The 27,194-nt window shown below is 38.8% G+C and overlaps 1 protein-coding gene and 1 non-coding gene across 2 annotated transcripts in view; both read right to left on the reverse strand.

Annotated features, from left to right (window-relative positions):
• The window catches only part of ADAMTSL1 (ADAMTS like 1), a 458,108-nt gene that overhangs the window by 370,867 nt on the left and 60,047 nt on the right, over positions 1-27,194 (reverse strand). The window lies entirely within an intron of this gene.
• LOC127027886 (U6 spliceosomal RNA) lies at positions 13,095-13,201 on the reverse strand. The gene has a single exon (XR_007767849.1). It is a non-coding gene; the product is annotated as a U6 spliceosomal RNA (small nuclear RNA).

The raw sequence follows: 27,194 nt of genomic DNA on the forward strand, positions 1-27,194 counted from the left end.
AATTCACAAACTGAATAGATGAAGCCAAAGTAAACACACTAAGCTAAACATTATGTGTTTTACATAATCAACTTACTTATTTTCATTTTTTATACTCTAACCTATATCCCTGAATTAGAAGCAGTTAAGAAATAGATATTATGGCATTTTGAGCTCACAAACATTGCTATTTTCTATTCTTCACTTAGATGCCTTTCAAAAATTACGAGAACTGTCCTAGGAAAGCACACAAAATTTGATGGCGGAGTGGTCACCACAGTTTGGAGTCATCTGCAAACCAGACAAGCGTCCCCTCTGTCCCCTCCTTCCGATTACTGAGAGAGATGTGAAACAGAACAGGTCCCTGGACAGACCCTGTTGAATGCCCCCTTGTTACTGGCCTCCAGGCAGAGTACAACCCTCTCAACATGACCATTCAAACCGTGTTTTACTCATTCACCTACCCAAGCTTCATTGTCCTAAAATGAATACAAGAATATTGTGGTAGACAATGTCCAAAGCTTTGCTAGAGACAATATAAATGACATCCAGTACCCTCACATAATTCACAAGTCCAGGCTTTTTATCCTTCTTAAAAGGCAGTCAGGTGGATCAGGCAGACCATGGTGGAGAAGACTGAGGCAAAGAAGGCACTGAGTACCTCGGTTTTATCCATGTCCACTGGAAGCTCTTTCTAAGCTTACATTACTTTGAAAAGAAAAAGTAAGGAAGATGCCCTAGAGGAAAAAAGATTATTTCTCTTTCGCATGGAGAGAGGCTAAGTATGCCGAAAGAGAAGAAAGTTCGAGAGATGGCATGGTATCTCTGAGGTGGTAGAAAGAAGCATTTCCTTGGAACCAGGGAGAAATGTATGAGTTTGCTACCACTGAGTTGGCTGGAAGCAAGTAACACCTGTAAGGACTGAAATAACAGAGAAAGAACTGCTATTCTAAATCTTCTGTTTGTTTCTACTCTTACTGAAGTATTTCATACTAAGTTGTCTTTTTTTCCATTTGAATTTATTGGTTTTATTTTTTAATTGCCTTTTTTAAGTTTAAAAAGCCTTTTGGGGAATTCATTATAGGAGAAAATGTAAGAACATCTACTTCAAAGCTCTCACTGAATCCACATCTCATTACTGCCATTTAGTTGTTTCTTCATTAGTCCTGTTCTTTCTCACTTTTATGGAAGAAATAGATGCTTGTTATTTTCTTTAATCAGGGAAAAGAACAAATTCAATCATCTAAAACAATACTTTCTCTGCACTACTTTTTATATAATGAAAATTATTTCCATTTATTATCTACCAAAGACATGCCTTAAAAACCTTTAGGTATGTATGCATGGGCCAATGTAAAAGCTTCATGATCATCTAATGCAGCTAAATTAATTTTGCATATGTGAAATGAAAATTATTTTCCAAAACAACAAGTTACATTTAAATTTTAAAAAGCACTGCAGAGCTTGAGTTGCATTTAAGTCCTACACTTGAATTTACATAAAACAATGAGAAGTAATTATTTACTTGGGTTTCTTGTTTTGCTTTCTGTGTGCATATAAATATAATACTTCAACAAGTATTATTATAAAGAATAAATTCCTGAATTTATTCATGCTCTTTCATGAAACTGGAACAGCTTTTTGTATGTACCTATTACAGAGGGAAAGGTTAGTTTAGGCTTCATGCCAGCTTAATCCTTGGCATTTGTTCTTAAACACCCAGCAACATGAGTTTCAATTAGTATTAGATGTAGGAATGTTGGTTTTGTAATAGATACACCTGTTTGCTGTGAAACGGGTTGAATCCAACAACCTGTTTTACATACACTACATGATAATCTCATAGTCATAATTCCTCTCTTTCCATCATCCCTTACTGATGATATGTTTTTTAAAAATAAAGTTATTTGAAAATACTTTGGGATCAGTAAATATGAGAAAAAACAGTGTTCTCAGTTCATTCTATATCGATATTATAGCGGTATAGCATCTTTTTGCTTTGACGCCAAGAGACTGCCTAAAGGAAAACAGCTGGATGCTTTCCAGGACTTCTAAACACAGCCAAGTAAGCTTTAGTGTATATTTCATCACCTTAACATCAGTTTAAAATACCACTGAAATAACGCAAAAAATATATCTGATAAGGTGTAATGAATAACCAAAAAAATAAATTAAAAGTTCTAATGTCTTTAAACAGAGTGAAATCTGTTTTACTGAACAACTGAAACTTAAAAAATATTCAATAAAAGAAAACACTTCACAATGCCCTTGATTCTATCAATATAAATTTATTTTAGAGCTTAGAAGGGGTTTTATCTCTTTTAAACCAAATAAAACCTGCAGGGTTTTTTTAAGAGAAGACCAATTTATTCAATACTCACTGTTTTTAATTTTCTTATTAAAAAAATAATTCATGTTAATACCACATCATTCTTCCTGGAGCACTCAAAAAACTGTTGGACTCGGCTGTGTCATTTTGACCAGGAGTGCCTCTTTCACCAAATATGAAACTCAGTAGGGAAATTTCCCTCTGGTCAATGATTTATAAATAAATATTTTACTTATCTCAAACTTTTTCTGCAATTTACTGTTTGTGTGGCAATAATCTTGTGTGTCTTTGAACCATTATGTGGCATGCAAACCAAAACCAAGAGATTGATCTTGCTCTAAGAAATTTACAAGCACAAAAAAGAGCCAAACTGAAAAATTCAGATCATTGCATCCTGTGAGGCTGAGTTTGAATAACTCATGCTTTTTTGTGTGGACTTGCCAAAAACAGACCAAGAACTTTCACAGCACACTTCTATTTCTCCTCTGACTGACTCATTATGTTATTCTATAGGAATGACAGACTGCAGCTTATTACAGGGAATAAACTCAGGCAGGAGAGAATACAGCATTATTAGCTAAATTAACCTGAATAATGAACTAATTGAAGATGAAATATTTCCTTGAAGTAATTTCTCTAACGTACTGGAATGGCTTTAAACCAAACGAAAGCATATTGTCGTCTGTTTAGAAACACAGAAGTGAGTGCAAGAAATATTATTGTGCTTAATCGAAACAATAGAAAGTTTCAGACCATAGTTTTGGAGGCTAGTTAGTGCACTATATCCTTTATTTAGCATAGTGCTTTGTTACTTTGGACAAGCCATAGTCTGTGGCATCACAGTCTAAGAAATACAAAAAATTGTTCAGGAACCATCTTTACCTCTGGTTTTATGTTACCAAGTTCAGTGAAGGCACGTCATAAGTACTATCACCCTAAATTATTTTGCAGCAGTACATAGCCGTGGATTAAGACATTCTGCTTGTTCAAAGAATGCTAAAATGAAGCTACTATATGATCAGCAGCTGTGAGAACCTCAGCTTTTTAAAGGTGAGGCAAAACATATTGCAAATGTCATCCCTGAGTAATGACTAGAGCTAATAATGTATATTGTTTTAAGACAGTCTCATACTGGAAAATTCAAAGTTGCAAAACTGTCGAACCCAAAACTGCAAAAAAAAACTCAGTTCAGAAAAATTCTCCAGACTAATCTTTCCCCTAACCAGTTGTTCTTTGGAACACTGCAAAAAAATTTTTTTTCCTCAAATTTCCGTTTGTGAAAAGAAAAATGAAAAAAATACCAGAATATTTCAACTTATATCCAAAGCATTTTGACAGATACCACTACATTTTGTGAAGACAGGAAATTTTACCTTTTAGTAAAAATCAAATTCTTACAAAATGAAAGGTTATTTTTCTACCCAACCTGACTGGCTTTAATTTAGAACAGATGAAAGAATGCAGACCAATGAGTACATGCAGATTTTTATGCAACATATTCATTTTTAGGAAATTTCTCACTTTATGTGGTGCGAAATTAACACTTTTAAACTTGTGAGCTATGATAGCATCAAAATACGGTTGTAAATATACTGAGGAAGTAAGAAGCATGAACTATATTTGTCAAAATATTTTAGTCCTCAAAGTTTATAACTTGTTTCACTTGCAACATCATTGATAATACTAGACCTGGGACTAGCAACAGTCTCCAAATAATCAGCAGTTTCCATACTTCTGTGCCCATTGGCACTCTGTGTTTGAAGGAAAGTTGAAGAGTATGGCTTTTATGGTTCGTTATGGGTTTTTTTAATCCATCCCACCACTTTTTTTTTTTTTTTTAAGCAAATCATTATATGTATAGCATGCTTCACTAGAAGAAAATCTTATTACAAACTTTTGCTTCACAGTCTATTGTTTAGAAGATTTGGGCAGGTGCTGGTACCACAAAATGCAGCAATAAAATGTTAAGCAGTGAAGTTCTATGTCTGTGCAAAGTCAAGGTTCTCCATTAAATACGACTTTCTTTATTTGCCAAAAATTTTTTTGAGGTGGTCCAGACCTTATAAACAAATAGCCTACTCTGCTTTTTGATAGATGTGGGTGATGTAAAAGATGGCTGGCATTTCTTCTATAAGCATATTACACTTACCATGTCAAATATTTCCTATTCTTACCCTTTATTAAATGCAAACCCCAAAATTTTGCTTTTATTTATCAGAGGTACTACATGTAGTGAGGTAAAATGAGCTTTGCCAGAGCACAGCATTATATTTTCATTTAGGAAAGTTTACTTTTGCAAATTTAAAACTTCATCAGAAAATTAAAATACATGGATATAATTTAATTTCTATGCATGTGTATGCATAAGTATTTAAAATGTTTAGTACATGAAACTACTATTCATTTCTATAAACTCTACCATTTCTATCAAGTCTACTTTACAGCCATCCTCAATTACCCTGACAGTACTATCAAAGTGTCATTATATTATCTGAAGGAAGTATTCAGATTTTAGGCCTAGCGATTGCTCAGCTACATTAGATACAATTTGTAAATTACCTGTTCGCCACAGGTATGAGTCTCTGTTTTGCACTAACTCAGTAAAATCCATTTACAAGCTATGTTAAGTTTTAGAACAATCAAAATTACACTGTATTGGATTTTGTCCTGAATTGTCATCTAAAAGTCATCTGTGTTTTCAAATTTACATCACTGTGTACGCTTAAGGTTATCACACTTCTGTGGCATACTCCAATATAAAAAAGTAATCACTGCAGTGATTAGCATCATTTTCATCAACAGATTCCTAAGTTTCACATTGCAACTGCTTACATGCAATATGCATTGTTTCCCTGAGAGGATACTGCTAAAAGGTTGAACTATTGTTTCCACTATTATAAAGAACATTGTTCACCCTCTTGCAGCGAATGAGTGCCTCTTAAAAGGTAAGGGCTGCATTTATATGACGTTGAATGACTGCAACGATAATTAAAACCTCAGAATTTATAAGGTACCCTGCATCACACAAAACCATGACGCTATAACAGGAGTGAATTTACAGTTCAATTCTACATAAACCATTGTGCTCATTTCTTGAATACCAACGAAGAATTATTGGGGTATTTGCAAATTTTAGAACCAGCAGAAATGAATCGCCAACTCCTGATGCACTTGGGAGTCTGGACAATAAGACAAAACCTGGAATTGCTCCATTCTGATGAGAAAACAAATGTAGGATACAAAGGAAAAACATATAGAAGAGGGGAACCTAAAAGTTTTATTTTATTTATTGTTTTACTGGCAATGAAAAAAGAGTTTTTCTCACTATGAGTTATTTCTTAAAAGCCAAGCATTTTCTTTGTGCCATTCTTGTAGTGTGCACAGCCACAGGAGTTAAGACCTAGCCAGTTCTGTCAAAACCTGCAACTCATGTAACTATCTCCACAACGACAATCACCACTGTGAGTATGCACTGATTACCCATCTCACTTTTGTACTCTCAAAAACACCAGAGCAAACCCTATTGGTCAGTTTTAAAAATTACTCGGCTGCAAAGCTAATGTCAGTTATGATTCAGCCCTAATTTTGCCTGTCAACAGTCTTGTTCAACTTCCCAGATATTCCAGCTTGTTGCCAAGACCATTTTGTAAACGAAATCTCTCTTTTGAAAATCACCATATGAATATGTCAACAGGTCATGAAATATTTTCATTACAAACCTTGAAGAAAATCTAAGCTCTAAAGCAACAGTTAGAAAAATGTCTATTTCATTAGGCATGAGTGTGAAATCTTGCTGGAAAACATTTATTTTGGCAACTCCCTATTCTGTTGGTGGCCCAAAAGTATCCTGACTAGACTATCCTGGTGGGAGGCAGCACCAGCTCCAGTGAGGAAGCTGTAGCAGATGAGCTAATAACTACAAGGATCACCCTAGAGCATGAATTTGCAGTGTGCGAATACCTAAGCAGCTGCAAGGTCAGACAGAAATAGAAATTCACATGTTACTTCAAAGTAAAAAGTTGAAAACTTGCATTCATTTATCCAAGGATGGAAAAGAGCGTTAGAAAACCCACAAGAGAGATGACTTTTTTCTCATGCTAAGAGTGGCAATAGATGTTAGCTCACATACTGGGGACAGAGTTCCCTCAACCTCTTCATAGGGTTCTTTCAACCTCTTCATAACCTTTCAAAAGTTCTGTGGTCATTTTAACTAAGATCCTTCAGTTACCTGTCAGACCTAGTTAGCATCCATCTTTAGTCTCACCAAGTCTCCTACAGTGCACAAAAATCTGTGATTTTAAAGCTGAAGAACATGTTCAAGGCATAAGCCATAGTCAATTACTTGACGCACGAAGAGACTGCTTCCCAAATAGGAAACAGGTAGAGGTTTATAGGGCAGATCATGTGTGTTTGCATGAGTGTAAGGAAGGGGATATGTGGTGCACCCTAATCCATGAAACAGAGGAAGAAAGGCGTTGGAAGCCCCACTACAAGCCTTGAAGTCTCTCCATGGGGAGAAGAATTTCTCAGAGTCATCAACACCTTACCCTCACTCAATCTCCCACCTCCAAAATTTCCAGAGATTCATACTATTCTTACATCTGTGAAGGTTTCCAGAGCCTCCTGCAACACAACTCATTAGGGCTGTGTAGAGAAAAAAAGTCTGCTGGTGAAAAGATCCCTCTTCAGGTCTGCAAAAGGAAAGCACCTACAGTGTCTTGTCATAGCCATGTTCTTCCAAGAAGGACTTAACCTCCATGAAACTCAGAGGGTTTTATCCTAAAACTGAAATTTAAGATTTGTGAATCTAATCTCCTTGAATCTCCTACATGACTGTATTTGAGACAGGTTTTTTTCCTTAGACAAATGCAATAAATTCCAAAAACATTATTTATCTGAAGAAGAAATCTTTGACAATAAAGCACACAGCTGATTGTCAAGATACGCAAGTTCTGCCAGAGATTTCCTATGCACTCCATCCAAAAAAAGAAATACTTATCTCACTTGTGAATTTCACATGTCAATTTGATGTCTGTAAAGTATCCAAAATCGTCAAATACGCTATGAATTATAACAGTCTACTAAGTGTTACATGAAAAAAAAATCACTAAAAATAATGGTGCAAAGCTCTTAGCTTCAATTCTTTATTTGTATATGTTTTTACTTACAACCATTCTTAAGTAGCTCTTTGCAAACCAAGTAAGTCCAAACATTCACATCAAAATTAAAAAACATGATTTAAAGGGGATTTTTGGAGTTTTGGGGAATTTTGGTTTAAGTCAAACAGATCAAATGCATGACTAAACAAAACAATCTGGTAAAGTGGGAAATACAATGATTCCTTCCCTTCTCTGTAACAAATCACTGTACTACCAAAAGGATTAAGTGGTTTTACATTAACATTGAGAAGGAAAAGACAGCTTTCCTACTTCTTTGAGATGAATTTGGAGAGTTCCTTCAGCACTCAAATGTGAAATTACAGAACTGCTGGCCAAGATATGTAACCTACCATTATAAACAGCCACTGTGCCAGTGGACTGGCAGCTGGCCATTATAACTCACATCTAGAAAAAGGGCTCCAGAGCGAATCCTGCAAACTACAGACCAGTGAGCCTGACTGCTCACATCCATGGGAAGATGGCAATCTATCTTTAAAAGAGAAAACAAGAAAAGAAAAAAAAAGGGAGTGAAAGAAAAGATTACTTAATATACACAAAGATGAACACAGTTTTGTTCGTGAGGCATCAGTGTGGCTTCTGTAAAGGGAAATCCTGCTTCATTAACCTGTTGAAATTGCAGAAGGGTAACAATAACCATGTGGATAAAATCTGACCTGGATTTTCAAATGGCCTTTGACAAGGCTCCACATGAAATGTTATAAAGAAATTCCATTGCTGTGGGATTGGAGAAGAGGTCCTTTTAGCGACAGGGAGCCAGTTAAAGCAGAGGAAACAAAAGGTAGTACTTAGGTGTCGCTTTCAGGATGGAAAAATGCCAGGAGTAGGGTCCCTCCCTCATGGGTTTGTGCAGGGAACAGCTTTATATCATCTCCCTTTCAATGACCCGGAAAGGAGAGGCAACTGTGAAACCTCCAAGATGCAGGTGATACTGAGCTCTTTACGGGTAGTCAAATGCTGTGCCCATGGCAAGGAACCGTAGAAGGGCCTCAGGGATGTGGTAGATAAGCATCAGTGTAAGGTCCTGCTGCGGAGAAACAACGCAGAACTGGCAGTTTCAACTCAGGAACAAGATCTTGGGGTCAACCTTGGTAGTTCTCCAAAATCATCAGCTCAGAGTGCAAGGGCATCTGAGAAGCCAAGAAAAAGTTTGGCTTCATCAGGAAGGTCACAAAGGACAAGGTCATCTGTTTGTTCCTGTAACAAACATTGATGCGCCCACATCTTGAGTGCTGTATGTCATTCCAGTCTTTGCATCTCAGAGGGAAGGCAGGAGAATTAGAGAACATAAAAAGAAAAGCAGCTGAAATGATCCAGGAAGTGGATTGGCTGCCTTACAAGCAGAGATTTAAAAGGCTGAGTAGTTCTTCAGTTTGGAGAGGAAAAGGCTGAAGAGGGCTATGACTGAGATTTGTAAATTCCTGAAGGCAGCAGGTAAGCTGAATGTGAGACTTTGCCTCACCAGATGCCATGGTATGAGTGTAGGGGTCACTTGGTGAAAGTAGCAGATCAGGTTAAAACAAATAAAGCTATGTACGGTGTCATATGATGGCTCACAAACTTCTTGAATTTGCTTCCATCAGGCTGTGAAGGCAGGCAGTGTCAGTGGGTACAAAAAGGGGTCAGATGGATGCATGGGCAGAAAATCTGTAAACAGCTACTGAAGAGAAGTAAGGAGGGATGTCCACTGCCACCTTGCGCTCTCCTCTTCCACAGGCTGGAGGAGTACAAGGGGATCAGACTGAAGAAACTGTTAGGTTTGTGAACTCTTCTGAAGCAGCATCTGCTTTTGCCTCTGCTGGAAACAGACCGCTGTTGGTGGATATACCCAGTGCTGGTTTAATCCAGTTGAGAATTAATGTTCTCATATGTTTTCCTCATCAAGATAGACCATAAGAAGGATACTAACTCTACCTACTATGCTTCTGACATACTAGGTCCATGACCAATTGTGCTGCACAGATTCATTTCAGGACAGTAAAGAACAAGATGCAAATAGTGAGACTGAAAATGGAGGGGAATTTTCTGAGACTCCTCCTTGAAAGACAATTCCTTACTGAAATTTAATATCGTATTCCTAATCACATATTATTCATATTGAAGAATGACTTTTTCCCCGTATTGAATAGCTTCTTCCTAAGCAACAATTACTCAGCTCAATTCACTGGTGTGATATTTACATTTCTTGGGCAATTTGGGAGACTCTAAAAATCTTTGTACTGGATACAGAGAAATTTACTTTCACAATATAAGCCCTTTATGCTTAATTAATGCTTGTCATCCCACATACTAATTAGCTGTTTCACTCTATTTCATCTCCAGCTGAGGGAACTCAAAAAGCTTTTGTCTGTTTCAGTGTTGGGAAGCTAACACATTGTCATCCTCAGCTTATGGCAGAAGAATTTGAACCACAAGGCTAAAACTCAGTGTCTTCATGCTACTTACTGGTACTTTCATTTTTAGATGCTTGAATCAGACAGGGATACTTTTCACAGAGAAACATCACATCTCACCAAGAATTAAGAAGAACTGCAGGTAATTCTCAGTATCACTTGTTTCGCCTGAATTCACACAGAAACCTGCCCATAAAAGAGACACAAACTCCCTTTTTTAAAACACTTATTTCTTGGGCACAAGGCCAACAACTGAAGTACTGTATGAACTAAACCATGTCTGTTTAAGAGGAAATTTTTTTACACTAAAAGACTAAGAATAGTAATGGGGGGTGGCATGAAAAGTTCACATTAGTACTTAAAATTGCACACACTTGCCAACGCACAGGTCTTCATTATTCATAACTTTACCAGGTTGATGTAATGCATGTCACAAACATGATTCAGAGAGAGTTTTATGGATGAACCAGCAGGGCAATTGCCTGGGGCCCCAGGGACCAGAAGAAAGCACCCCAGGAAGGCAAGCTAATTAGTAGTACGAGTCATCTAATGTACGGGTGGGAGCAGGGAGGGGACCATGCTTCAGCCTGCCTGGAGCCTTGGTGTATCTAAAGCCAGTTTCAGTTCCCACTTCTTCTTCTCATCCTCTTCTTCACCTGTATCAGAATAGCTGTGCTGCTGCTGTAAACGAAAAAACCCTATCCAACACAAATTTTACAAACACACTGCAATGGTACAGTGCTAGTCTACTGGAAATAATTAGCATTTTCTGAAAACCAGAAGGAAGGATTGCTAACACACTAAAAGCAGATTAGCACTCTACAGAACCAAAACAAATAGTCAGCTGGAAGGATTTGCCAGCATTAGTGTCATAGTCTGCAATTAGCCCTGGTTGCTTCTGCTTTAGCATTTTCCTTGACTAATGAAGGATTTTTTTTTAAATTTGACTGTGTAAGGAGTTACACACCATAGCATTTACAATTCAGAAGGTGGATCTATGTATTTAAAAAATACAAGCATTTGTTTTACAGGTTAGAATTTTTTTCTCAATCAGAAGCACAGCTAGCAGTTTACTGTAGAGACTGCTATGTGTTCTCTGTAAAGGATTTTGAAAAGCTGAATAAATAGAAAATGATTCAAAGGCAGCTTGTGCACTAGTTATTACAAGTGATCATGATGGAATGGTGTGCAACATATCACAATATAAATACACTGTATTTTAAAGATCTTTCACCATAATCCACCTGCATGCAATTTTTGTAAGACTTGTTAAATATTTAATTGGACTTTGGAGCACCATGATATATAAAGTCAGATGTAGGCTTGTTAACTGCTTCTAAAGATTGAGAACATTTTATAAAGGGAGAGTAACAGAAGGCAGTGGACACAATGAGAAGGACTTACTTAAATATCCCATTTGGGCCTGACTCACTCTTTCTCTCAAACAAAGACACAAATGCTAAAAATGAAAATACAAATCATTCAACAACTCAGAACATCTTACTGGGATGCAGACCCCTGTCTGACTGATACTTATACCCTTGAGGTTTTGCTCATCCTTGCAAGAACAACTTTTTAAATCCAAAAAGGCCCACCTCCCTAGTTCTGCACATGTTAAACATGGTAATTTTATGTTGTGTGTCTGGCTGATCCACAAAGAGCCACCAGCACGTTCAGATGATTTTCAGCAGGTATGGACAAGAGGTGATCCTGTCCACTCTACTTAATTGCATGCATATCCTGCTGTGAGCATTCCAGGGGTGGGGTTGCCCAATTAGGCATTTGAAATCTTTGACAAAAAAAACACCTGCAAAGACTTTTCCGATTGGGCTTTTTAGGTAGTTTACAAACAATTTAGAATTAAATTAGGACTATTGCCATACTTGTGTTTCAGCCTCTGCAAATACAATTCCTGCTGATAGGAAAAGGAAAGTATATTGAACATCAAAAAGTTGTGCTTTAAACACTCACTTTAGTGAAAGCTTTAATGGGAATGTTCCATAAAGGCCATAGGTAGAGAGGTAGTTCCTGAACTAAATGGGTAACATCTTGAAAATTCAGTCTGTATATGGAATTTAGGATCAATAACTTATTGGACCACCATCGAGCAAAATGTTAATTTGTACGAAGATGATGTCTATAATGTCTCTAGTTCAGGTTGAATCAGGAACCTTTGCCAGAAATACTTTAGGTTGTTGTTACCCTGATGACAAAATCTTGACTGATCTGCTTAAATCTCTGGCATGCCTTTTAGTTCCTCAGGAGTTAAGGTTAGTTTGTTTTTTCACATTATGTCCTTGAAACACTTGTTCAGCTGTATGGTGCAGGAATGATCCTTTTGCCTGAAGACACCATACACGGGATAAATACACTTACCCGGTCCTACAATTAGAACAGTTCAATGAAGTAATTCCACTGTCCAAATGTCACAAGCTGTGACTCCCTGTATTGCATGAAAAATTTTGCCCTCATTCAAGCACTGTGTTCATTCTGCATAAAGCTAGTACCTACAGCCAATATACCAGTATTTATAAATCAACTTTTTTTTTGTTAGAAAAAAGAAGACAAAAAAAATTATCCCCTACCCTGAAAATGTATTGTCGTGGTTTCGGCTGGGATAGAGTTAATTTTCTTCCTAGTAGCTGGTCTAGTGTTATGTTTTGGATTTAGTATGAGAATAATGTTGATAACACACTGATGTTTTTAGTTGTTGCTAAGTAGTGTTTATACTAAGTCAAGGATTTTTCAGCTTCTCATGCCCAGCCAGCAAGAAGGCTGGAGGGGCACAAGAAGCTGGGAGCAGACACAGCGAGCACAGCTGACCCAAACTGGCCAAAGGAAAATTCCATGCCGTATGATGTCGTGCCCAGTATATAAACTGGGGGGTGTTGGCCAGGAGGGGCGGATCGCTGCTTGGGAACTAACTGGGCATCAGTTGGCGATTGGTGAGCAATTGCATTGTGCATCACTTGTTTTGTATATTCTAATTCTTTTAGTAGTATTATTGTCATTTTATTATTATTATTATTTTCATTATTATTATTATTATTATTATTATTTTTCTTCCTTTCTGTCCTATTAAACTGTCTTTATCTGAACCCACGAGTTAGTTTTTTTTCTTTTCTATTCTCTCCCCCATCCCACTGGGTGGGGGGAGTGAGCGAGCAGCTGCGTGGTGCTTAGTTGCCGGCTGGGGTTAAACCACAACAGTCCTCTTTGGATAGGGAACGCTTCATGAATTTGCGTGTCATCCTTGTGCAGGGGCCATGCTAATCTTCTCTGTATCACTCCAATTTTAATATATGTGCTGCCAAAGCAAGCACATATATCCACACCTTATTCTATACCATCTATGTCATGTCCAGGTCCCACACTTTCCGATACATTTTCAATTAATCACCACCACTTTTCCTGTCTTTTGATACACAGACATAATTTCCTTAGTCTATAGGCCTTTAAAATGTCCATTTAAATGTCCCTTTAAAAAGTTTGTTGAGTTCATTTAGTGCATGACTTTGGGCTCCATCTGTCATAACAACCTTTCTGGGCAGGAGGGATGGTGTGAAGTCCGCTCAGTCGGCAGAGCAGGATCGGGCTTCGGTGCAGTGCAGCAGGCGGGTGACATTGGGTGCAGCAGGAGGATGGTGTGTAGTGTTGGATTGTTGCATGCTGCAGTCAGTTCTGGTTCCATCACTACTGCGCTTCACTTGGTTTTATCAAAGTTCATTCTTCATTAATCTGGGTGATTCTTACTGTAATACCGTTGATATAGCATATAACAACTATAGTAGTGATGACATACAGTGGTAGGGTTATATAGCAATTAAGATTATACAATTTAATTCATTAGCTATTCTCACCGAAAATCAAATCCCCTTGAGGCACACATTGAACTTTCCCATCCTTCCACATCACCCACCAAGTGCACTCAGGTCCTTGAGCAAAAGCAATCCCACGAATGGGTTTGCCTTTGCCTGAGGCAGGAGTAACCCAAACTGTTTTCCCTAGCATTTTTTTTGTGTGTGTGCCCTATGGAGACTTTATCCCCTTCTACAGTACGTAAAAGTTCTAAATGGGCAGGGCCAGTCTGATTGGCAGGTACACTAGTGTTGACTAACCAGGTGGCCTTTGCTAAATGTGTATCCCAATGTTTGAAGGTCCCACCACCCATTGCTCTCAAGGTAGTCTTTAACAATCCATTGTATTGCTCAATTTTCCCAGAGGCTGGTGCATGATAGGGGATGTGATACACCCACTCAATGCCATGCTCTTTGGCCCAGGTGTCTATGAGGTTTTTTTGGAAATGAGTCCCATTGTCTGACTCAATTCTTTCTGGGGTGCCATGTCACCATAAGACTTGCTTCTCAAGGCCCAGGACAGTGTTCCAGGCTGTGGCATGGGGCACAGGATTTGTTTCCAGCCATCCAGTTGTTGCTTCCACCATGGTAAGCACATGGCGCTTGCCTTGGTGGGTTTATGGGAGTGTGATGTAATCAATCTACCAGGTCTCCCCGTATGTATATTTCAGCCATCATTTTCCATACCAAAGAGGCTTTAACCGCTTGGCTTGCTTAATTGCAGCGCATGTTTCACATTCATGAATAACCTGTGCAACAGCGTCTATGGTCAGGTCCACCCCTTGATCACGAGCCCATCTATATGTTGCATCTCTTTTTTGATGGCCTGAGGTGTCATGGGCCCACCGAGCCATAAATAATTCACTCTTATATTGCCAGTCCAGATCCACCTGAGCCACTTCAATCTTAGCAGTCTGATCCACCTGCTGATTGTGTTGATGTTCTTCAGTGGCCTGACTCTTGAGTGCATGAGCATCTACGTGACATACTTTTACAACCAGGTTCTCTAGCTGGGACGCAGTATCTTGCCACAGTGTGGCAGCCCAGATGGGTTTACCTCTGTGTTGCCAGTTACTCCGCTTCCATTGCTGTAACCACTCCCACAGGGCATTGCCACCATCCATGAGTCAGTATAGAGATAGAGCACTGGCCATTTTTCTCGTTCAGCAATGTCTAAAGCCAGCTGGATGGCTTTCACCTCTGCAAACTGACTCGATTTACCTTCTTCGGCGCAACTTGTCGTATAGGACTCCATACAGCTGCCTTCCACCTCCGATGTTTTCCTACAATGCGACAGGACCCATCAGTGAACAGGGCATACTGCCTCTCATTTTCTGGCAGTTTATTATACAGCGGGGCCTCTTCAGCACGCGTTACCTCCTCCTCTGGTGATATTCCAAAATCTTTGCCTTCTGGCCAGTCTGTGATCAATTCTAAAATTCCTGGGCGACTGGGGTTTCCTATTTAAGTTCATTGTATGATCAGTGCAACCCACGTACTCCACGTAGCATCGTTGCATGATGTCTAGAGGGGACCTTCCCTTTGAACATCCAGCCCAGCACCGGCAGTCGGGGTGCTAATCGGAGCTGTGTTTCAGTACCAACCACTTCTGAGGCTGCTCAAACTCCTTCATATGCTGCCAGTATCTCCTTTTCAGTTGGAGTATAGCGGGCCTCGGATCCGCTGTATCCCCGACTCCAAAACCCTAGAGGTCAGCCTCAGGTCTCCCCAGGTGCTTTCTGCCAGAGAGTCCAGGTAGGGGCATTCTCTCCAGCTCCGGTATAAAGCACATTTTTAATACATTGTCTTGCCCATCTAGCTTGGTCAGTAGAGCATGAGACTCTTAATGTCAGGGTCATGGGTTCGTGCCCCACATTGGGTGCCAAAGATGACTGTTGTGGTTTAACCCCAGCCGGCAACTAAGCACCACGCAGCTGCTCGCTCACTCCCCCCACCCAGTGGGATGGGGGAGAGAATAGAAAAGAAAAAAAAACTAACTCGTGGGTTCAGATAAAGACAGTTTAATAGGACAGAAAGGAAGAAAAATAATAATAATAATAATAATAATGAAAATAATAATAATAATAAAATGACAATAATACTACTAAAAGAATTAGAATATACAAAACAAGTGATGCACAATGCAATTGCTCACCAATCGCCAACTGATGCCCAGTTAGTTCCCAAGCAGCGATCCGCCCCTCCTGGCCAACACCCCCCAGTTTATATACTGGGCACGACATCATACGGCATGGAATTTTCCTTTGGCCAGTTTGGGTCAGCTGTGCTACTGTGTCTGCTCCCAGCTTCTTGTGCCCCTCCAGCCTTCTTGCTGGCTGGGCATGAGAAGCTGAAAAATCCTTGACTTAGTATAAACACTACTTAGCAACAACTAAAAACATCAGTGTGTTATCAACATTATTCTCATACTAAATCCAAAACATAACACTAGACCAGCTACTAGGAAGAAAATTAACTCTATCCCAGCTGAAACCAGGACACCTATGTAGTGTTTAAATCTTGTGATTCAAAATATATCAGAGAGTAAGGCTTCAATATCAGTATTATCATCCTGAAATTTCAAACAGATTTCAGTTCTGCACCAAGACATCTGAAAAATTCTCAGACTGGGGAGCTGACATTCATATTCTCCCAGCACTCAACCCACAGGAATCCATTACCAAGGACACCAAGGAACTCGTCTCTGTTTGTTGCTAGTGCTTCTGAGTGCTTCTGGACTCTGAATGGCTTTCTTAATTTATCAGGTCTCTCATGTACTTTAAGTTACCCTAAGCCTTCATCAGAACCTGAGAGCTAGAGAGGAGTTAGGGCCAACTTCTCTCTCAAACTGACAATATTTTGGGACAAGGGAAGATTTGTCCTATAGATTTCTACAAATGCAAATATTCCCATCAAATATATGTCAGCTGGAAAATAATCAACTACAAAATCAGAAAGTAAAGTAGCAGACAGACACCAGTGATTTACAGGGGAAATCCCATTTAACTTTAGCTAAATGAGAAACACATAAGGAAGACAACAAGGTAAAAAAATAATTTAAAATAAAGGCAATGGAGTTGAACTGCACCAAACATGCAACCTTTATCTGGAATGATATATTTATAGTGTAATGAGATGTTAAAAAATATGCTAGGTGGTTTCTTTCCTGGATTGACAGCTGTGCCTTGCTGGTCAATAGCTGAACTGGTTTGACACCCCTTTTCTATATCTGGAACCTCTAAAAAAAATGAAAGTTAGGTTAGGCACCTGAAAAAAAAGCCCATTCATAACCTTAGAGAAAGTTGCTTTCCCTCATAGCAAAGAAGATTTTTAAAGCACTGCTACTTTCTCCATGTTGTCTTTCTCATGCCTTTATCCATGTTACCAGTCCACTGATTATCACTATATGTTAGTGCTGTATGCTTCCTCTACTGTGTTTTTGAACAGGCTGGTCTTTGCTTTATAGCAGGTGTGTGCCTCTACTCCATTTTTTTCAACATCTTTTCCTATCCCTCACCCAATTCAGACAGAAGGTGATCACTTCAGTTCATCACCTTTTACCATCTTTTGTTCTCACATCCTCTCGCAGCATGAACTTCCATTTCCCTTGTAGAGTCTTAAGGGAAAGCACATCAGCTGAATGCAGACTTTCCCTTGGATAGCAATCATCCACCTTTCCTTCCTCACAGGAAGATGACGTTTTTATTTCCCGTCATGGAGGTCCACATTCGCCACCACTAGCAGCACTATATAACCTCCTGAAAGCTTTGCATTTCCTCTTCCACCACGATTTTGGAAGTTAAGATATAGCAAAATCACACACAATAAGTAGTGCATTCTTCCTATGATGTAATAAAAATTATTTCTGTATTTCTAAGTTTGCATGTAACTGCTGATTTTTGTGATTTCCGTTGTGATAACACCACCTTTATTTTAGCAGCCCTGAAATCATTCCTTTTAGAATTATTGATTACACTCCTCCAGGATGAATATTGGCCTCATTTTGATAGCTATTCTTTTCCTGAGTTCTCCTTTCTATCTCTCCCTCGGCCTTGCTTTCAAAGCTCCTGTTTCCATAGATTTCAGTATTATTTTAGGGCACTCAAAGAACAGAAACCCACAGTAGTAAGCACAAGGCAAAGCATAAAGACAAGATCTTTGCTGTATGGAGCTGGCAGTCCAGCTCTAAGAGAAGAGGAAGCAGATGTTTGTGCCAAATAGGACTAATTCATTCACCTTTTACAGCACCACTGACTACTTCTGGTCAAAATAAGTAGGTCTCAAGTCAGCATATGAACACAATATACATACATTTCTGTCTAGCAATGGCTGAGCAAAATGTAATTTTTTTTTTTAATTTTGAAATCCTGTTTCTCTATATCTTTCCTACATCACTTTCCTGTTGACAGGAATAATCAGTACTTAAAATTGGTGGATTAACACAGGTAGGCCAAAGTGATCAAAGAAGGCGAGGGTTAGCACCTTGAACAGCTCCATGACAGTAATCAGCCCCCTTTGAAATCCACGGGATTAGTCAACAGATTTGCTGTCAAGAATGAAGGAAAAGCCTGAGATCTGCATATTTGCCAGGAGGCATCCGAACATGTTGAAAGCAGAGCTCACTAGGTCCTGACACTTTAAATCACTTATGCAACTGTCAAATGTAATTTAATTTATCGGTGCAGTATAGAAATAGCAAATGGGCTCAGAGAAGCATCTGGCTTACTGTGTTTGAGATGTTTACAGAAAGTTGGTCTAACAACATACACCTCTAGGAGAGCAGCAGGATGCATAAAGCATCCTGGGCTTATTCTGCAAAAGTTTTAATTTTGTCAGGTCTATTATCTTCAAGTTCCAACGACTATGTTTCAAGTTCCACTTGAATGGGAAACATGTTTTTCTCCTCATAAAATGCATCCTGGAGTGCCTTTACATGTGCCATCCCCTTAGACTTCCTATCAAAGGCTGCATGACTAAGCATTTTCCCTGGTGAAATCTCTACTTTAGCTGCATCCAAGAAAAGCTGCTTATATTACTTGTAAGAAACCTTCTTTTCCAAAACATGAGCACTGTTAACTTCGAAGTTAAAGGAAGAGAGTTAATAAGGATAATCTAGTAATTTTACTTATGCAGTAATGATGGGGAATTGAATGACATTACTGTCATGAAAGGCTGTGGATATCATACTCTAAAACTATCATTTGTTGCATCAAAAGTCCAGATGAGTCACTCCTAGATATCAATGCCATTAATTTTTATTCCTGGGACAAATTAATCCTTCAAGTCATCCTTCGACTTTCATAGCATTTCACAGGAGATTAATGTAGACCAATCTGTCTGAAGAAAGTGGGAAAATGAGGTCATGGAATTCGAATATGTCATGTTCTCTTCTTCTGAAAAGTAAATGGGCAATTATCAGACTGTAGTTTAGGCAGTCATGATTCTAAGAAAGTCACATCTCTGTCCAAGGCTTTTTGGAGAGGAAACCATGCAGAAGCATGTTTTCTGACAGGACGTGTGACCCTGTGGGGAAGCCACACTGGAGCAGTCCATTCCTGAAGGACTGCACCATGTAGGAAGGAGCCATGCTGGTGCAGTTCTTGAAGAACTGCAGCCTGTGGGAAGGACCCACATTGTAGAAGGTTGTGAAGGACTGTATCCTTTGGGAGGAACCCCATACTGGAGAAGGGGAAGAGCATGACGAGGAAAGACTGGCAGAGACAATTATGAACTGACGCTAACCCCCATTCTCCATCCCCCTGCACCGCTCGGGGGGAGGATGTAGAAAAGTCAGGAGTGAAGTTGAGCCTGGGAAGAAAGGAGGGGTGGGGGGAAGGTTCTTTTAGTTTTGTTTGTATTTCTCACTATCCTACTCTGTTAAAATTAATTGGCAATATATTAAATTAATTTCTCCAAGTTGAGTCTGTTTTGCCCATGATGGTAACTGGTGAGTAACCTCCCTGTCCTCATCTCAACCCATGGGTTTTTCATTGTATTTTCTCCCCCTTTCCTGTTAATAGAGAGGGAGTGATAGACCATCTTGGTGGACACCTGGCAGCCAGCCAAGGTCAACCCACCACACTGATGTTCTTTTCTGCTGATAGACATGAGACTAAAGCCAGATTTGACTTCATCACGCAGGTGTAGTTTGAGAGATTCCATAATGTCATTTCGGTTCATTCTACTCCTAATGAAAATACAACTTGGCCTCTAGTAAATCAATCACATATTTATCACAGTTTTAGGTGATAGTTAAGTTTAATATAAATTCTTTACATATTAACATTATAAAATAATGACAGACTAACATGGAATTTCTTTTTTCAGGTCAAGGAGCAGCAACCATTTTGCAAATGGAAGATCAGAAAATGGCCACGGGAAAAGTTTAGCTCAACATTCATTTGTGGTTTGGTGACATTGATAAAAAGGGCTGATGTGCTGTTCAAGTAATTACTGATGGCAAGTGTTATGTAGGCAAATATACATTAAAGAATAGAATAGAACAGAATAGCATAACATAGCATGGAATGGAATGGAATGGAATAGAATAGAATAGAACAGAATAGAATAGAATTAGAATATTTCAGCTGGTAGGAACCTGCAACAATCTAGTCCAACTGCCTGACCACTTCAGGGCTGACCAAAACTTAAAACATTTTATTAAGGGCATTGTCCAAATGCCTCTTAAAACACTGACAGGCATGGGGCATTGACCACCTCTCTAGGAAGCCAGTTTCAGTGTTTGACCACCCTCTCAGTAAAGAAATGCTTCCTAATGCCAAGTCTGAACCTCCCTTGAGGCAGCTTTGAACCGTTCCCATGCATCCTCTCACTGGATACCAGGGAGTGGTATTAAAGTGCTATTAAAGTGCAACTCTCTGTTCAAATTTTTATTCAGGTGACCAGTGATGAGCACATATCATATTCAATTTATCAAAGTGACTGTTTGTGCCTGTTCAATATAATTTAGGTCTATAAACATGGTTCGTCTCTCTCAGTGCTAAAAAGGATGCAAGTATTGCAAACTAAGTTCCTTGACTATAATGGTAGTAGAAAAATCAACTGATTATCAGTCCAGAAAGTGTAACTAGATAATGTGACACCCTGAAAAACAGGTCATACTATTTCAATCAGTGTTTATACCTATGTGTGCTGGATAAAATGGGAGACTAACATGAAGTAAAATATTCAGTCCCCATTTTAAAATGTTTACAGCAACACCATGGTAAACAATTAAAATAGAATAGGTTATGCAACCCTTAAAATTAAACAGGACTTTTATAAATTACTCCATAAGAAAGCAAAAAGCAACCTTACATGTCCCAACAATTTGCAGTGGTGTTATGTTGCTCTTTCCCCCTAGGGGGAAAAAAAAATCTACCTAAAAAAATACGAAAGGGGAGAGGGCAGACTGCAGAGGATGTTTGTTCCCCAACATATTATTTTTTCTTGCCATTTGAAGGATACTTACTTTAACGTAAGGCAAACTAATGAGAAGTGTCAAAAACTGACAGAGAAACTGAAAAGATATAGAATCTACATTACTTTTTTAATAGCTTTTCCTTACTAGTTTCCAAGTTGAAGAGCAAGAAAAAGTTTCTTAACTGCTTACATGACTTAGGAAATTCAGACCTGTGATTTATTATCCTTAGGGCAACTCCAGTGCTATATTCACACTCAAGCCGATCTGGTAACCAGGGTAGCACAGTGATCCAGCCTAACAATTTGCAATCTTAGTTATTTCAGGCACCTTCATTTTGTATATCAGCTGCTTGTGTAAATATACTTTAAGTCACGTAAGCAAGTTCAGAAATTCTGCTACTGCTACTGCTGACATAAACCCCTATGAACCTTGACATACACTAACTAAACTCCGAATGTGCATGGTACTCACTGACAGCTCAAGACCGTGGTTTTACATGACTCGAAAAGCGTTTAAAGAGCTTTTGACCAAATGGAACTGAGAAATAAGACTCAAACCATAGTCTCACAGAAGACACTGGGAACCTCTTTAAGAACTTCAATAGGCTTTAAATCTGTTACTAAGCAACTAGTAGCCAAGTAGAAAAAAATGTTATTTTTCTACTTTTAAATTTCCAGCAAGATTAATAAAAAGATGGGGAAAACAATCACCAGGATTTAGCAGTGCTTTCTGGCAGTGAGTTAGCTTGCTTTATCATTTAGTAACAGAACAACTTTCCCAGCTCTTTATTTTATATATTTCTTGTAATGTCCTATTTTTGCTTTCTTTTACTGTATTTATCACTTTTTTTTTCCCCCCAGACAACAGAAGTTGAGCTTTATTTTAGTTAATCTAGTTCTATTGAAGTGAGCCCTTTCCCCCAGGTATTCCAAGTACCTTATGTAAGCAGGTAAAGTTATAACTAGTTGCCCATCAGAACGGGTGTTATTCTGATCAACTGGCAAGGTCTTCAGTGAACAACTGTTCTAGCTTTTGTCTCGCCATTACTTAAGCAGGCAGTCTTTTCTGGCAACTTTGGTGTAGCTCTGCTAAACAAATTCAAAACTGCAGGCCTTTGCACTGACATGACACCTTGCTGGTTTTTTTTTTTTAAATTACATGTTCTAGAGCAAAGTGTTAGCACCAAAAGCTTTATCCCAGTGAATACTATTCATACTAAATGCTTCAGCTAGTTCATCGCCGCAGTAAAATTCAGCCATCCCACAACTACAATTTTTCATCATTCCTGCCCTGAGTATGCACCACAAATGTCCAGTAATTGTAACTAGTTGAAGACCAACCACCTGGAATGAGCCACACTCAGCCCAGTACAGGCGACCCTCTGCTGAGCTGACAGCATTTATTGTCTTGCCATGGCATTCATCTGGTAGGTTTAACCTTTTCACTCTGTGGCCTGCAAGTGACCAGATAACAACTAGGATGAGGATAGGTTACACAGGGTCCACATGACAAACTATTCTATAGAAGCCCAGCTTACTTGAAACAATACGCTGCACAATTGTTGGGAAGCATGATCACAGACTGATTATAAGCATGTGATGGATGTTATTGATATATTTGAGGAGTGACCTGAAAGGAATTATGCACAATCTGGGAGAATAAAAATAGCTGGGGGATTTCCTATATTTTTAGGTTTTGGCTCAGTGACTGACAGGCTGGAAAATGTTCCTACCAATCAGGTCAGCTAGTAAAGGCATAGGACCAGTGAAGACGATTGACTCTAAAAGGCTGTTCAACTATTATTTTCTTAAGCACAGATTCTTTGTTTCTTGACATTTGCTTTATTTCTTTCCCTCTTTCTTACAAAGTCATAATTTTGATATAAATAAAGTTACCCAGTGTGTTAGTGATCGTTACCTAGATAGCAGAAATTAGAAATACTTTAAATTCACAATTTTTAAAAAAAGGTTGTTGTCTGTGTGTTTTTTCCTTATACGTCATGCATTTCTTTCAGCTTGGTTATGAGTGGTTATACATCATTTATGATATCAGTTATGCATAACATACAGTATTTTTATTTTGATGGCCCTTGTGGAAAATTATAGCTAAAGACACAGGATGCCCCATTTCCATTACCAGTTCTTGTTTCAAACTCAGAAATAAACTTTTCCTGCTAATGGCTTCATATCTCAGTCTGGGAAGACTTGTCTTCTTTTTAAAGAAAGTATGTATGTTATTGATTTTAAAATTTTGCACAAAAAAATATCAATACACATTCCCCAGATCCTGACTGCCTTTCTTTAAATTCACATTTAAGATTATTAATGCCACAACAATTTGAAACAATTTAATCACAGAAGAAAATTATTCCTGATGCAGAGTGCTGGTGCCAGGACATTAAAATTGCTGCTTCAATTCTATTACCACTCTGAACTCTATACATTCATTTTCATCTTTTTCACTCTGCTTATCCGAAACATTCCCATGCTCAACACAAATGAGCTCATATGTAGTTGCAGGACCCTCTGGAGCTGTGACTATAGAGCTTCAGCTGCCGGCAGTCTGGTCTTGCAGAAGTAAAGCAGTGAAGACCAATTTCCTAGAAGCTACAGAACACCTTAACTGTACATAAACTTCCTCTGCAAAACACCTGCTGTTTGAACTAGCTTTTATGAAGACATCGCCTTAAAGTTAATTTCCTTGAAGTTCAAATCTTGGCAAGTATTAATTTTACTCAATAGTCCACAGGAAAATTATGAGCAGATATCACTGTTACTTTGGCTTATACAATATACAAAGGGCAACAAAATCATGAGGACAACCATACTCGGTGAAATCACACTTCCATTGACCCCTACCTTGTCTCCAACAGTGCATGCCCCTAGAAGAATGTAAAAACACAGCTTTTCCCTACAATGCTGTCACTGATTCCAACAATTTGTACTGAAAGAACCTCCTTGGCCAAAAATGGCATTTTTACAGGGTTTTTTAGATAGCCTCTACTGGACTTCTTTTTCCATGAGAATATCCAGTTATCTTACTATCTACACAAAATTTTATCGTCCACAGCAGCTTGCAACAATGAACTCCATAGCTCTGCTACACATTGAGTGAAGAGCAATCATCTCCTTCAGTTTGCTTTGCCATGGGCTAGTTTTATCTGATGCCCCCTAGTTGTTATACTGGGTGGAAAAAGAAGAAATCATTTTCTATACATCTTCCCTTTGTAACTGGTGGTTTTATACATATAGATTTATGCTATTCATTCTTCCTGGGAGAGAAGCCGTCCATACTTTTGATTACCCCTGTCACCCTTCTCTGAAGCTTTTTCAGTTGCTGGTTTTTATTATTTTCTGAGATCGGTTAGATCAGTACTCTGCATATTAATCAAAATAACAGGCAACACAGATTTATACAGGCACATACTAATGCTCTCTATTTTTTTCTCTGTTCTTTTCCTAATAATTTTCAGCATTTTTTGACTGCCACTAGACATTACCATTTCCATAGAACCTCCTATTTCAGTTATTATTCCTGGGTGATGCTCCTTCACTTACAAAATTACAGGCTCTGTCCTAAGATACCTCTCTGCCACAAAATGTCACTTCACATTTACCTATATTTAACTTCATTTGCCATTTTATTGTCCTGCCTTTCAGTTTCATACAGTGTTTTTCTAGTTCTTCATATTTGCCCCCACCTGAAATAACTTAGTATAGCCAACATACTTTCTTACCTGATGATACATACATCTTTTCCAGATCATTGGTAAATCTACGGAGCTGCCTGCACCTGCAGAGTTGCAGAGTCCCTGAAAAACTCTATGGGTGATCTTGCTGTGCTGTGAATACTGGCCATTTAGTCTGGCCATTGTTTTATTTATTTTTCAGCCAAGCATCTGGCTATGCAAGGACCTGTCTTCTTTAATACTCAAATACTCAGTGGTGAGGGATCTTGTCAAATGACTTCTGGAAATGAAAGAGGATTTATCTCTACTGAGCACCGGTAAGGCCACGCCTGGAGTCCCGTGTCCAGTTCTGGGCTCTCCAGTACAAGAGAGACATGGACATACTGGGGACAGTCCAGCGAAGGGCCACTAAGATGATGAAGGGACTGGAGCATCTCTCCTGTGAGGAAAGGCTGAGAGAGCTGGCACTGTTCAGCCTGGAGAAGACTCATAGGGGATCTCATCAGTGTACATAAATACCTGAAGAAAGGCTGCAAAGAGGATGGAGCCAGGCTCTTTTTAGTGGTGCCCAGTTACAGGACAAGAGGCAATAGGCACAAACTGAAATATGGGAGGATCCATCTGAAGGTAAGGAGACACTTTTTGCTATGAGGGTGACTCAGCACTGGCACAGGTTGCCCACAGTGGTTGTGGAGTCTCCTTTCCTGGAGATATTCAAAAGCCATCTGGACACGGTCCTGGGCAACCAGCTCTAGGTGACAGGGGCGTTGGATGAGGTGACCTCCAGAGGTCCCTTCCAACCTCAGCCACTCTGTGATTTTGTGGTATCAACAAAACATTCTGTACCCACATGCTTGGATAGAAAGTTCAGTTCTCGCAAAGAACTCCAACAGGTTTCGGAGACACTATATTTTCTTCATCTCAGGCTATTTTACAATGAAGAAAAGATTTTTTAAACTGATTTTGAGCCCATGGTTCTTAAGAGTTGTAGAAAACTCTTTTAAAAGAGCCATGACAACACATTTTAAAAAGCAACTACTTCATACATTAATGCCTTCCCAAAAGAATTCCATGAGGTCTGCAAATAGCCAAGTTAATTGGTTACACAACAGATTTAATCGTCCCCCCACAAAACCAGTATGGTCCTTCATTTTAAAATACCCTAATAAAAATAATAATGAAAACCAAACTCTATACACTCCTAAAATTATAGATTAAAAAAGAAAACAACTTTTTAGTTTGCCAACTGACATCTCTCTTTCCTCCTTTTTCTCAGTTTTTATTACAGATTATGTATACAAACTTGGGATGATTTAAAATGATCTAAGTTTCCCTTGCATCAGTTCCAGAGTACTAAGTGAACAATTCTCTAGAGGAAGCCTGAACTGAACATCTGCAAACTGTTGCAAAAATAGCCTATATTAGAAAGAGCTCTGAGAAACTTACTTTAAAAAATGCATGTAGTTTGCATGGGCTGCATTTTCACTACCTGAAAGACACAAAGACTGCACAACTCTTCCAGGGGGCTTCAGGAATTGTCCCTCAAATGTGTGTTGCCAGTTGAGATGTGTCTATGACTTACAGTCTCTCACTTCTGAACCTATTCTTTGACCTCCTGTGTCATCTCCCTTAAGATGATTTTGCAGATGTACAACTTCTATCACCTTGTTTCTCCATGAGAGACAAATTGGCTAGACAACTCCTTTCCAGAACTGTCATGTGAGAAGACAAACTAAATAACCATAACAGTAGTTTATATGAAAATGCACATTCTTCATTAAAAGCTGCTTTCCCCAGTATCATGCTCCAATACATCAGCAAACCTGACTGTTAATCAGCAGCTCTGGTTGTAGGCTACTGATGAATACAAAACTGCTCTTTGCTTGTAGATAGTCACCAAAATCAGAAGGGGTTATTTTATTTTGTTTGTTTTGGTTTTCATATAAGCTCAGAATTGCTAACTCCCCTGAGGAAAAACAAATGAGCTTGACTATATGTTTAAGTTCACAACCGATATCAGCCAAACTTACCAAATTTCATACAGCAAAAACATCCTTATGTACTCAGTGAAGAGTGGTTAAGAAGTTCGAAGGCATGAAAATTATGTGTGTGCAGAGTCAACTCTGCAAACATTCAATTAAAAATGTCAAAGAAACAGACCACTTTTAGCTAACTGAATGTTCATTTCAACTTCACAAGTGTGTTATGTCACAAGGACCTCACCAGATTTATGCCTTTTTCCCTTCTTACACAAGAGTTCTCTGGTAAAACAGTGAACAGAAACATAATCCTTTGCTTCTCATTCCAGTGTTCAAGCCACTAGATCAGGCTTTCAGTTCAAAGGATTC

This window comes from Gymnogyps californianus, chromosome Z (genome assembly GCF_018139145.2).
Source record: "Gymnogyps californianus isolate 813 chromosome Z, ASM1813914v2, whole genome shotgun sequence".
In the NCBI taxonomy this organism is placed as follows: Eukaryota; Metazoa; Chordata; class Aves; order Accipitriformes; family Cathartidae; genus Gymnogyps; species Gymnogyps californianus.